We start from the raw sequence: 12,417 nt of genomic DNA, 5'->3' as shown, positions 1-12,417 counted from the left end.
ATGGATACTCTGGATATAACCAAATTGTGATAGCCCCGGATGATCAAGAGAAGACCACATTCACATGTCCCTTTGGAACATTTGCTTATCGTCGCATGCCATTTGGCTTATGCAACGCACCGGCCACTTTCCAAAGGTGTATGGTAAGTATATTTTCCGATTTTGTTGAAAAGATCATTGAGGTTTTCATGGATGATTTCAGTGTGTTTGGGAGTTCATTTGATAATTTCTTGGATAATCTGACCTTAATTTTGAAACGATGTGTTGAAACTAACCTTGTCTTGAATTGGGAGAAATGTCACTTTATGGTGAAACAAGGTATAGTTTTAGGACATATTGTTTCAGAAAAAGGAATTGAAGTAGATAAATCGAAAATAGACCTTGTACGTCACTTACCCTCTCCTACTTCGGTTAGAGAGGTACGTTCGTTTCTTGGCCATGCAGGGTTCTATAGGCGTTTTATCAAGGACTTCTCCAAGATGTCCAACCCTCTTTGCCGATTGCTTCAAAAAGATGTGCCATTCAAGTTTGATGAAGAGTGTAATTCGGCATTTAACCAACTCAAGGAGAAGCTAGTCTCGGCCCCCATTATTGTACCTCCAGATTGGAGCCTTCCGTTCGAGCTCATGTGCGATGCATCCGACTATGCATTAGGAGCTGTTCTAGGACAAAGAAGAGACAAGCGGCCGCATGTCATATACTATGCCTCTCGGACTCTCGATGATGCCCAATTGAACTACTCCACGACGGAAAAAGAACTTCTAGCTGTGGTTTTTGCTTTAGATAAATTCCGTTCATATTTAATTGGTACTAAAGTAATCATTTATTCTGATCATGCAGCTTTGAGGTACTTGCTCACGAAAAAGGAAGCAAAGCCGAGGCTTATCCGTTGGATTCTTCTTCTTCAAGAATTTGATATTGAAATCCGGGATAAGAAAGGAAGCGAGAATGTAGTGGCTGACCATTTAAGCCGAATGATCCACGAGGAGCATGAACATGCCGTACCTATCCCTGAAACTTTTCCCGATGAGCAGCTGCTATCCATTGAGGTAACTGAACCATGGTATGCAGATTTAGTGAATTACTTGGTGGCTAAACAATTTCCAAATGAACTAAACAAGCACCAACGTGATAAGCTTAAAAATGATGCACGTTTCTATGTTTGGGATGACCCTTATTTGTGGAAGTATTGCTCAGATCAAATTGTACGTAGATGTGTGCATGATTCTGAATTTCACTCAATTCTAAGCTTTTGTCACACATATGCATGTGGTGGTCATTTTGGCACACAACGCACTGCCCTCAAGGTTCTAGAGTGTGGTTTTTATTGGCCGACTATATTTAGGGATGCTAGAACCTTTTGTATGTCTTGTGATCGTTGCCAACGAATGGGTAACATAGGTACCAAGGACCAAATGCCGCAAACCCCTGTCTTTAATGTTGAAATTTTTGATGTTTGGGGCATTGATTTCATGGGCCCTTTCCCTCCATCTTATGGTTTCACTTATATCTTGCTAGCCGTTGATTATGTTTCTAAATGGGTGGAAGCAAAAGCCACCCGTACTAACGATTCTAAGGTGGTTGCAGATTTCGTGAAAACTAACATTTTTGCTAGGTTTGGAATGCCGAGAGTAATCATAAGTGATGGAGGGTCTCACTTTTGCAATCGGACCATTGAGGCGTTGCTAAGAAAGTACCATGTCAACCATAAGGTCTCCACACCTTACCATCCTCAAACAAATGGCCAAGCCGAGGTGTCTAACCGAGAAATCAAACAAATTTTGGAGAAGACCGTTGGACCAACAAGGAGGGATTGGAGCTTACGTTTAGATGATGCACTGTGGGCATATCGTACGGCGTACAAAACACCCATTGGGATGTCACCTTTTCGGCTCGTCTATGGTAAGCCATGTCATTTGCCCGTAAAGTTAGAGCACAAGGCACATTGGGCCGTGAAGACTTTCAACATGGACATAGATGCAGCGGGAGTTCATAGGAAGCTCCAATTGAATGAACTTGAGGAGATTTGGAATGAAGCCTATGAGAATGCGCGGATGTACAAAGCCAAGACCAAAGCATTCCATGATAAAATGATTCGAACCAAGACCTTCACAGTTGGGCAGAAAGTGTTACTTTTCAACTCTCGCCTACGTTTGTTTCCTGGTAAGTTGCGTTCTAAATGGATTGGCCCATTTGTTGTTACTAACGTTTTACCTTATGGTGCAGTCCACATAAAAAGCTTAAGGAATGGCGTAGAATTCAAGGTGAACGGGCATCGGTTGAAGCCATATTACGAGCATGGTGTGGGGCAAGTGCTGGAAGACATTCCTTTCCATTCCGTGGGCTCAAATGAAGATTGAAGAGAGTACTCGTCCGGCTGCAAGACGTAAAAGCAAGCGCTTCGTGGGAGGCAACCCAGTACAGTGAATAAAGCTTGTTTATTGATTTCCGATTACAAAAAAAAAAAAAAAAAAAAAAAAAAAAAATGGGCAGAAAGATGGAGCCTTTACAAAGGTTGTGTACGTGAGGCCCCACTACGTGGCAACACTCTCGGAGCAAGAGGCATCGGAGCAGGAGGCATAGGAGCGGGAGGCACCGAAGATAGATCATTCAAGGCCCCAAACCTTGGTGGAACGCTGGATGACCCAGGAAAGAGGTGCCTCTGGAAGAAAGCCGCAAGCTTTTTACGGTCATCAAGCTCATCAAGCTTCCTCTTCATGCCTGTCGAATAATTGTTGGCAAGCACGTGCAAACTTCGGTTCTCGTACTTAAGCTGTTTTATCTCCTGCTTAAGACTCTCCACCTCTGCCATCAAGGATTCAACCTGACGGGAGCGAGCAAGAAGGCGTTGGCCCATGTTGGACACAGAGCTAGCACACTGAACGCTAAGAGCCAAGGACTCTTGAACGGCCAACTCATCGGACCGTCCTGAAAGCAACTGACTGTCTTTGGGGGTGAGGAGGTTCCGAGCTACTATCGTAGCTGTTGTTGCATCCGTCATTACAGAGTCCTCATCTGTAAGAGGGCCATGAGAAGATAAGAAAGGCAGGCACCATACCTTACCCTGACGAGGCGCAACAGGATCACTGCTTAGACTCAAATCTAAGCAAATGTTCGATGGGTTGGATGAGCTAGCCATTGTTCAAGAAGTTAAAAGAGAAGGGTTGGATGGAGGAAAATCTCGACGGGCCGAAGATGATTTTTGGGAAGTCTTCAAAGTGTGCAGATAGAGGTGATCGATCACCTCTATTAAAGGATAGGCAACACAATCACCAATTCAGAATTGAAGAGACACCACTCTTCAAAACCGGAATTTCCGGCGTAAAGATCGCCAGCTCGTCAGACGCAATCCAGGCTTTTCAGAAAGCGTGTGCAAATTTGTCAAAAGTTCCCAGCTTTTCAGAAGACGCGTGGAAGGCGAGAAATCAGCTGCACACTTTAGCCGACAAACGTGGGTGACAAAGCCGAAAGCTCCCGGCTTTTCAGAAAGCGAGTGCAACTTTGTCAAAAGCTCCCGGCTTTTCAGAAGACGCGTGGAGGAAATTTCTGCATCCGCATTGCCATTTGCCATTACAATTCCTATATACATCAACATTCATGGCAAGGCATACACCCACAAACGCATAACTTTCCTTCTTGGCCAAAAATGTAAGCTGCAACCAACCCGCACAAACATGCTCAGTTTTCTCCTTCTCTTGAGAACACATTTTCAACCATGGATGTATCCCCCAAAGAAGATACCAAATGCCTGGAGTACAAAGGAGGCAAGAGGAAACGGTGGATCGAAGCATGTGGATTCATTCGCTGCTTCTTCGAAAGCAAAGGTATCTCATATCATCAAGGGCGAAAGCAAAGGTATCTCATATCATGCTTTTTCCCTGTCTTTTCCTTTGTGCTTGATATTACTTGCATGGCAAAGTGAAAGAAGCAATCAGCCGGCACTTGGAGTCTATCTGGACTCTATTCCCTGGTTGCTTACCTAGCGTTGCTGAGCTATCCTCTAACCCTCTTCAATACGAATTGGAGAGATTGAACAAAGAAACAGATAAAAGGAGTAAGCTCAGACCTTCGGGGGAGACCAAAAGAATCCTGCTGCCCAGTTCAAGAGTAGCACAAAGGAAAATCAACGATCGGAGGAAACCAAAAGAATCTCCAGCTCAGTTCAAGAGTAGCCTGTGGAAAAACTCAAGATGAAGCCTCACTGCAATCACCAAGGAGAAGATGGAATTTACACTCCATAACCAGATTTGCATCCCTAAAACTCTTCTCTTTGTTAGATACATTCTGCCATGTTTAGTATGTTTAATTGCTGTTTATATGTTTGCTTGTGTTTAGTGTGGTTTTAAGCTTAAAACATTGAGGACAATGTTTGATTTAAGTGTGGGGGAGTTTCTAAAGTGTTTTGATGCAAATTCGTAGGGTTTTATCCACCATAACTTCAAATGTTGTTTCTTGCTGTTTTTAAGTGTGTTTAGTGTGTTTTGACTTAAAAATTCGAAAATCACATAAAAATTTGAAAAACATGTTTTGAAAAGCCTAAAAAGAGTGTTTTGAGTCGTTTTTGTGTCGTAGGTCACCTTCCAACACAATGATAAGGATTTGGTTTCTAATTGCATGACTGATAAAAAGAGTTATAAACATGGAGAAAAGTTTGATTTACTCTTGGTATATGCTTGGTTATGGTTATAATGTATGACTTCACATGCAATCATAAAAGAAAAATTCGTTTTTGTAACATGCTTGAAGGAAGGAACTCAAACAAACGCTACAACCCTGAGAGACTTGAGCCTATAACGTTCTTTGGAGAGTATAATCTGTGAATTCTTGTTTTCTAAAGTCGTTGCATGATCTCATTATTCTTTGCTTGGTTACTACTTAGAATGCGTTTCATCATATAGTTCCAAATGCTAGAACTCATGCCCATTTCATTCAAAGCATGTTATTGATTTGCATAACATATATCAAGATGAAGTTGTGTAGTTGCCACCATAGCCAAATAGCCTCACTTCCCATATTTCGTATATGTTGTAAGTTTTACCCCCGTTGAGCCGTGTTAGCCCATGTTCTTTGTTAACCCACTTTATCCTCACCTAACCTAGAATATGACCGTCCTTACCCTTGTTCTTGAAGCATAGTAAGCAATGAATTCTTTTTGATTAAGGTATTGCAGAAAATAAGTGTGGGGGAAAGAGTGTTTATGTAAGTTGATGTGCCATAGGCACGGCCAAAAAAAATAAATAAATAAATAAATAAATAAAAAAAAAAGAAAAAAGAGTTGAAAAGTATTGTTGGTTGAAGTAAGGGCCCAAAACAATAAATTAGGCCCTAAGAGTTGTTGAATCTCCCCCTTATGTCTATAAGTTGATTTCTGCATGCCAAGTGAATTCTAAAGCCTTAATTTCATTACTTTGCTTGCTATTGTTTAAAGAACTTTTGTTTATCCCTACCTTTCCTTGTGAGCCAATATCCCAAGCCCCGTTACAACCCTTGACTTCTATCTTGAGTGTTGTGCATTTCAATTGTGGAGTTTGAATTTGGTATGAGCATATGGTGTCACTGGTTCTCGCGTCTAAGTAGTAGCATTCCATTCATGAGATCATATCTAAACATGCTTATTAACTCCAGAAATTGCGTTCTTTGTGATACATATATGTGAATGTTCGTTTTCATGTTTACATCAATCTTCTCACATATGACTAGATTAGGGTGTGTAGTTAGAAATTCTGAGTGAAAATCGAGTGCATATCTTGTAAGGAATTGAGCAAATTCTCTAAGGCATGTTACTACATTCAAAACATGGTTTTAAATGCTTAATTGTGAACTAGTATATGGTGACTATGATTAAGAATGTACTTAAGTGTGAAGATGACTAAAATCTGTGAGAATGATGATTTTTAACATGTCATGTGCATTGGAAATCCCTAAGACGGTTGTTGGAAGGTTTAAGTTGTGTTTTACGTGTTTAGTGTCGTTTTGTTTATTTGTTTTTATTCTGTTTTGCTCGAGGACTAGCAAAAGTTAAGTGTGGGGGAGTTTGATAGGAGCATATTTAGGCGACTTACTTAGCTTGTTCTCGTACATTTACGTTATGTTTCTTTAGTTATTTTAGTTCTTTATGCTTCTTTTGTGTGTTTTCAGGATTATAAGACGTGTTTGACGAAAGGATGCATTGTGGAGTGTTTTGGGGCCTTTTTGGAGCACTATTGGGCTAAGGATGGATAGCTTATTCTTGGAGCCCAAGTGTTGGATGAAATTGAAGGCCTTGTATGCACTTAAGGACACAAAACAATGGCCCTAACCCAATTACAATCACATTGCCATGGGCTTAACACAAACACCATTCCTTGCCATGCAAGGGGGAGCAATTTGGGTCCATTTCATGCACTTAAACCCTAGCCCAATTACACACCATTGCAGCCAAATCCATTCTTTGTCATGCACATTCACCACCAATTCAACCACATGCACTTATTCCTCCATCATTACACACCATTGCAGCCACATGCACAAAACACCTTCCTTGCCGTCCAAACACATGCATTTCCCTTGCCATTTTCAGCCATCACACTTCATCATTGCAGCCACCATTCATCCTAGTTGTCAATCACATACTTTCCCATTGTATAATTCATCCACATGCATCTTTAACCAACAAACAAATCAGCCACAATGCACCAAAACACCCATGCCGTGACCTTCCTAGCCATTTCCAGCTTTTCCCTTTACAATTCACATGCATTCCATACTTTTCCTAGCTGTTTTCCATCATTATTTCAGCCACCATTCACCCTTTATTTCACATGCATTCACACACACTTCACACAAACAACATTCACATGCCAACACAATCTTTATCCAACAAACAAAACAGCCAACACATGCACCAAAACAACATTGCCGTGCAATCACATGCATTTCCCTTAACATTTTCAGCCATCACACTTCATCATTACACCACCATTCACTCTTTAACCCACACACACTTCACACAAACAACATTCACATGCATTCACATGCATTTCCAACACAAAACACACTCAAAACCGTGGCCACCTTTGCATTTCAGCATTCCCATTTGCATTTTCAGATTTCCAGCTTTCCAACCTAGCCAAGTCACATGCATTCATTCATAATCATTCACCAAACATGCAGCCACATTTCCACCCACCTCCTAGCTGTCATGTTCCCTCCATTACTCCTATAAATACCCTTGCATTCATTCATTCATTCATTCATTCATCCCATTCACAACACAACACACAACACAAACACACATCCCTTGCCGTGCATATCCTTCCATTTCTGTGCAGTTTTTCTCCTCCATTGCAGCCACTATCCAACCACTTCCCATCCCTCAAACACTTCCATTCCCTCTCCTAGCCGTGGGTTTCTTTCCATTTTCTATCTTTCCTCCATCCAATTCCATAATCCTTGATCCTAAAACACATCCCAACCATCCCATCCACCTTTGTGCCGTAGCAAGGAGAAAGAAGGAAGGACTCTTGGATGCTCAAGCTTCGTCGTTGGTGCATTCTAGGTGTAATTCGTTTTATGATTTCAATGTTTAATTTATTTTCCTTTCATTTTGCTATGAACATGAGTGGCTAAACCCCTATTGGTTAGGGGTGATTTCGAAGCCATAACTATGTGTGCAAGTTGATTTGATAAATTCCAGTTATGAGTTCTTGAATCGTGAATGCAATTAGCTTAACTGTGCGAGTAATAACGTATTTGTGTTTGTTAATTAGGGGTCGACACTTAATTGGCTTGCATGAATATGATGCTAGAATATAAGTTTGTTTCACATAATTGTCACACACTTATATTCACAAGTAGTGAAGGTTGCTAGTCACAATCGCGTTAAGTTCAATTCCTAGCATAAGTGTCATGATGTCATAGTCACAAGTGCTTTGTCAATGCTTATAGTTTTCATTGAACGTAATGATCTTTGATTGTATCTTTATTATGATGTCATGTAAGGAACTTTTGAAGAATGCTTTGGGTTGTCGTATGATGTCATCCAATTCAATAACACAAGGAAAACTTGAGAATTAACTAGTGATGTCACGGTTAATTTGGGGCATTGTCATTCATAATTCTATGAAGGAATAACTGGAAATCGAGTCATTTGCATACTTGTCATGTGTGGAGAAAGAACCCCTAACTAGTCCATCATCCATTAAAAACCCCAAAAACGTTTCAAAATCAGTTTTACTTTGCAATCTGTTTTCTCAACTTTAATTTCGTCCCAATCAAATCCCCCTTTACTTTGAAGTCTCAATTTAGTTAGAAATTGTTTTGGTTCATGTTTTTAACTTTGTTTTGGAGTTCTTAGGTCAGTTTTCAAGAGTTTAGCAATCCCTCCTAATCCCCGGTTTTGAACGATCCCTCACTTATCCATTCTACTACAATTGTCAAGCGAGGGTTTAATTTGTGTGCGTATAATTCTCGCATCAGCAGCATGTGCATGGCATATATGAAGAGCTTGCTTCTAGATTGCAAGGATTACAAGCTGAATTGAGAATGCTTCTAGATGCTTCCCTGCCTGAGTCTTTTCACAACAAAAAAGAAACACATACACAAATACCGTAATCAATTCAAAGAGATGGGAAATAGAAATAACAAAAATAATGCATGTATAGCAGAAAAACCCATCATTCTGTATAGTAAATCAAGAGTCTAGTATCGCAGTATCAAATCGTAGCACCAAAATATTCTATACTATACTGATTTACAGAGGGAACCTGATAGGTGCATTATTCATCACATTTTCATGTTCATTATCCCTAAGTTTTGTTAAGGAATTGGTCTTAAAAGAGCCTTATTACTTTCCTTTTCTCTGTTTCAGCCAAACTACGCATGCAGGACATTTTTGGTGATAATTCAACTTTCCAGAGGAGTTTTGATGCAAGGCCAATTGGAGAAGGAAGCTAAGAGGCAGAAGATCATTATATCCAAATTTCATAATTTTCCATGGAGCCAAACGTTCCAGTTTTCAAAGTTAATCCCGCAGAAGTAGTTTTCCCGTCAGAACTGCGTAGCTGTAGATTTGAAGGCTTTTCCAATTTTTCCTAGTGGTGTGCGATATATTCCTAGAAAGATCAGAGATAAAGCTACATTTCTAGAAGATAAATCGACCTTAAAACTGGCGTACAAGACAGATGACGTGTTTCCCAAGTCAAGAAGGATTCTTTCCTAGTTTATGTCATTAATTATTTAGGAGTTTGTTTTCTTTGAGGATAGTTTTTATCAAACTTTTGAGGGTTTTACTAGAATAAGTAGAGGGCCTGAGGCTATAAAAAGGGAGGACGTGAATACAAAGGATTCTTCGAAAGTGAAGGAGAAAAGCTTAGCGTGTTTTACCATTCTTTTCCGGGTTTTATCTTTTTCCATGACTTCTTTTGGGATTTTTATTATGACTATGTTTAACTAAACTACTTTTCTAAGGTTTATGATGAAGCCATGACATGATTATTTCCGAAGTATCTTGTTGATTATTATCTGATTACATGCCATGTTTAGTTCTTAATCTTTTTGCTTAATCTATTCTAGTTTCGAACGTTCTTGTGACTGGCCATCATTATAAACTCGTTCTAGATAATTAGATAAATCTAAGAGGATGACCAATCAATTAGGTTTATTGGAACTAAGATCAAGAAGAGTAGACAAACTAGTGAGGATGACCAATATCAAACTAGTCCTACTTGGTTGACATAATTCTTCAGTGCTTAATGGGTTTTTATATGTTTAACTGTATGCCTAACCAATAGGATATAGTTGTCACATTTAGACACACGAGTTGATGCCTAATCACAGATTAATTCATATGAAAGAACAACCTTAAATATTGGCATGGTAATTGGATAGTAATCGGCTTGAAGAAAAGGGGATATGATTGTTATTGGTGGATTCATGACCTTAGGCTTTCATCACATTAATTTCTTTTAAACTTACATTCGTTGTGTGCTTTTGGTTATTCATATTCTTGGTTTAATTTTAAGTTGGAGTTTTAATTATTTTTTATAATCAATTAACCGATCATTTGTTTCTTAGTTAAGTTTCAAGTAATCAACTGGTTGAATTGGTATTAAAAGCAATCCTTGTGGGATCGACCTCGTATTTGCAAATATTTCTACAATTGATTCGTGCACTTGCGAGTTTAATTTGGTTTAAATTAATCTATTATTTAGGTTAGTTTAAATACACATCAAGTTTTTGGCGCCGTTGCTAGGGAATTGCCCCTTAATCCCAACTCGGCTTGTCAATTACACTTTACTTAGTTGATTTTTTTTTTATCTTATTTTATTTTTACCTTTGTTTTTGTTCTTTATCTTGTTTTTGTTTTCATATTATTAAAAATAAAAAATAAAAAATAAAAAACAAATTATATATATACAAAATTCGTTAGTTGTATTCCCGTAATTGAATAGTCAATTTGACTTTCTCCTTATTTGACTATTAGTATTCGATTACCATATTCTATTTGGGTATCTCCTTTTCTCTTTTCATTCTTCTATATCACCCTAAGTCTCACTAGTTTGTCCGAATCTTTTCATTCTCCTTCTTCCAGTTGGAGTCTTTTGTTTGTAATCCGTGAGTTATTAGGAATTGGATTTCCCTGGTTTACTTTCTCTTTGTGTCCACTTAAATCTATCGCTGTTTGTATTAATCCTCACCAGGTTCTCTAGCGCATTCGCAAGCATATTACTGAAATCATTCTTTGATTCCTTGTAGGTGAATGATCGATACTCATTCCTCAGAAAGTCAGCTTGTGGACTTTGAACCAGAAATTGAACAAAAGCTCAGGCAAATTAGCGAGGAACAAACAGAACAAAGAGACGAGAAGGCAAAGGAGGAGAGCGAACAGGAAGAGATGGCTAAGAACGACAATAACGGTGGTGCACCTCGAAACATTCAAGATTTCTCTATGCCGCAATTTTCTTCTCGACAATCATGCATAGTTTATCCTGAACTTGACGCTACTTCTTCTTATGAGATCAAAGATTATGTTACTAACATGTTGCCCAAGTTTTTTGGAGATGAGAATCAAGATGCTAGTGAACATGTTGATAACCTTCTGGATATTTGTGGGACATAGAATATTAAGGGCGTCTCTGATGAGTTCATTCGCCTAAAGCTTTTCCCTTTTTCTCTCACGGGTGATGCTAGAACCTGGTTCAAGACTCTGCCAGCAAGATCCATTACCTCTTGGACTCAACTTTCTACTAAGTTCATTCAAAAGTTTTACACTCAGTCTAGAACTCAGAGGTTGAGGGATCACATATTTCACTTTAGGCAGAACAAGGGAGAACCACTTTTTCAAGCATGGCAGAGATTTAAAGCTTTGATAATTAGTTGTCCACACCATCAGTTCTTACGATGGTAACTAATTTTATACTTCTACCAACACTTGAGTGATGAATGTCGACATGGATTGGATGCTGCAGCTGATGGAAATATATTGGGTAAAGAACCAGAGCAAGCTATTACTATCAATGAGAATGTTGTTGCAAATTCATCTCAATGGGATAGTAGAGAGTTAACTCGGAATTCTACATATGAAGTAAGTTCATCTAATGAGGTAGCTGCATTATCAAGGAAATTAGATGTTGTGGTGAATATGTTTTCAAAGAATGTAGAACCGTGTGGGATTTGTGCTGATCATACCCATCTTACTCATCTTTGTCCTCAAAGCGGTACTTGTCCAGAAGTTGAAGCGGCTAATCAAGTCAACTCGTTTAACCGTCAAAGAAACGACCCCTTCTCAAATACTTGTAATCCAGGGTGGAGAGATCATCCTAATTTAGCTTGGAATAATAGTCTTCACCAAGGATCCAAGCCATGGCAACAAGGAGCATCACCTATGGAAACCAAGAAACCGTCTTGGGAAAAAGCTTTCGCTCAGATGGTTCAAGCTAATAAGCAATATCAACAAACCACTTCTTAAGTTTTGCAAGCTCTCCAGCAAGCATTCCAACAAGGGCAGCAAGTAAATAGTCAAGCCATCAGCAAATTGGAAGCACAAGTTAGTCAAATCGCTGCTGCAATGAGTGAAAGAGAACTGGGGCGTTTTCCAAGTCAACCTGAGGCCAATCCACAAGGCAAGGAGCAAGTTAATGCCATTAGAACATTAAGGAGTGGTAAACCTTATGATAGAAGAGAAGAAATTGCTCCAAAGGACCAAGAAAAGAATGACAACGAAGCAGCTCCACTACCTTCTTCGCCACTCGCTATTCATGCTTCTGCTCCAAAGTTGAAGAATTATCATCCTCCTATGCCTTTCCCGCAAAGATTTCAGAGGCAGAGAAAGGACATGCATATGTTAGATATATTGGAGCAATTTAAAAAGGTTCAAATCAACATTCCGCTACTTGATGCTATAGCTCAAATTCCATCGTACACAAAGTTTTTGAAGGT

General features: G+C 39.3%; 1 non-coding gene across 1 annotated transcript; it reads right to left on the bottom strand.

Moving 5' to 3' along the window:
* Positions 1–11,266: 11,266 nt before the first annotated feature.
* LOC125473940 lies at positions 11,267–11,373 on the bottom strand. The gene has a single exon (XR_007255679.1). It is a non-coding gene; the product is annotated as a small nucleolar RNA R71 (small nucleolar RNA).
* Between the last annotated feature and the right edge of the window lie 1,044 nt (positions 11,374–12,417).

This window comes from the organism of the source record quoted next, unplaced genomic scaffold (assembly GCF_019419815.1).
Source record: "Pyrus x bretschneideri cultivar Hongxiangsu unplaced genomic scaffold, Pyrus_bretschneideri_v1 Contig11, whole genome shotgun sequence".
NCBI classification, from domain to species: domain Eukaryota; kingdom Viridiplantae; phylum Streptophyta; class Magnoliopsida; order Rosales; family Rosaceae; genus Pyrus; species Pyrus x bretschneideri.
The sequence above is the reverse complement of the archived record's forward strand: the minus strand, read 5'-3'. Positions and strand labels throughout refer to the sequence as shown.